Raw genomic sequence first — 1,819 nt, 5'->3', positions numbered from 1 at the left:
ATTGTCAAACCGTTCATTGCAGGTAAGATCCGTGGCCCTACTCTTCACATTGATAGCTGTTTTTTAAGCATTTAATTGTCTTTTTAGGGGATTTAAAGGGATTTTTGCAACAACAAAAAATCACCGACGAACGGTGCAGGATCCAGGCACGGGACCACGCTGATTGTTGGATTTTAACACTGGGTCTCGTGCCGTCAACACTCCTGTTTTAAAAATAGTCGCACTGGCACAGAGAACCGAAAATTTACATTTTTCTCCCAAATTTATTGCTTCAAATCAAGATTTTCCCTTTCAAGGACTGATATTAAGTTAAATGTGGGGTGTTTGCAGGAAAATCAAGGTGAGAAAATGGTGATTGAGTGGAAAGAACGCAAACATGAAATAATAGACCAAATGGCCTTGGAGGATCCAAACTGTCTGGACACATTGAGGAACTATGGGCTCCTCAAGTTCTTTCTAACACCAGGCCTATGGGCTCAACCTGAACTACTACAGTACCTGATCAGTCTATGGGATATTAGATGGGAGGTATTTGTGATCCATGACCAAGAGCTGGAGTTGGAGACTTTAGATATTTATTTCATTATTGGACTATCTCGTAGAGGGGAACCAGTCCAACTATATGGAGGCAGGCCTATTGGGGCAAGCGTAAACATGTTGCTTGCCCAACATTGCCCAGGAGCTCTGAAATCTACAAGTGGAAAGATTGATATTATGACAATAAATGATCTTCTATTGAAGGTGATACTTTTGACCATCAACCGAGTAGCTCGGGCTCAAGCACTACATGAGTCCAACAAATCTCGCTTCCAATATGTTTTGGATTGCATGACACCCACTGTTTTCAATTGGGCGGAAGCAATGAAAGTAAACATGAAGCAGCAACTATCCAAATGCAAAGCATGGAATTTGAGGCAATTTGGATATGGCTCTGTCCTAGTAACCTTCTTCTTGGAATGAATCCCACTGTTCCATTATCAGATGGCAGAGGTGAACCCCCCGGTACCACGAGATCCAAGGATGGTTCGATGGAGTGAGCTGATGCCCAGATCTGGAGGGGGCCAGAAAATGTCTTACAGGCCCACCTTCTTTGTGTGGCTTAGACGATAGTTGATCATCATGGAGGATTGTTCATACAACGAGACTGACTTCCGCAGTGATCTCGACATGCCACTCCTAGAGGGAGAGGACTTCGATGATGGAGGTGAGCAAAACAATTTTGTTTTTGGTTTTTTATTGTTTTTTGAATATATGTATTCGTGACACCTTGACTTTGTAATTGCAGATGTTGGACCAGAGAGACTAGTAGGGATGTCCCCAATAGCGAGACACGTGGCTCGAAAATTCGAGGTCGCTCCTTACCAGGAAGGAGTTGACAATGAAGAGGAGATCGCTCGAAATTTGGATAACCTAACGAGGGGGATTCCAGAGTATGCACGGATTGAGGAAATTCCTCATCGTTATCAGTGGCACACGGTGGGAGTGTCGGATCGGATCCGTCGATTACTGACTCATGTAGTACGAGCAGTAACATGCTATCACGAGCATCACACAGAGTAGTCTGTAGTTAGCATTTACAGTTTTGAGGCCTGCAAGCCATGGATGTACTTGGAACACATATATTATTTTTTGGATTTTGATGTATTGAACTCAAACATTATTGACATATATATGCTATATTTCCTATTTACTATGCTACAATGTTTTTCACATATTGCGTAAATATCTGTCTAAAACATAACTAGCCAGTACATCTGTTAATGTATTCATATGCCTGGGAATGTGATGATATGTAATATAATCAAAATTTCTTTCCAAT

The sequence above is a fragment of the Pinus tabuliformis genome, chromosome 6 (genome assembly GCF_031772625.1).
Source record: "Pinus tabuliformis cultivar Carrire ecotype Pingquan chromosome 6, CPIR1, whole genome shotgun sequence".
Lineage (NCBI taxonomy): Eukaryota > Viridiplantae > Streptophyta > Pinopsida > Pinales > Pinaceae > Pinus > Pinus tabuliformis.
Note: the sequence above shows the minus strand (reverse complement) of the source record.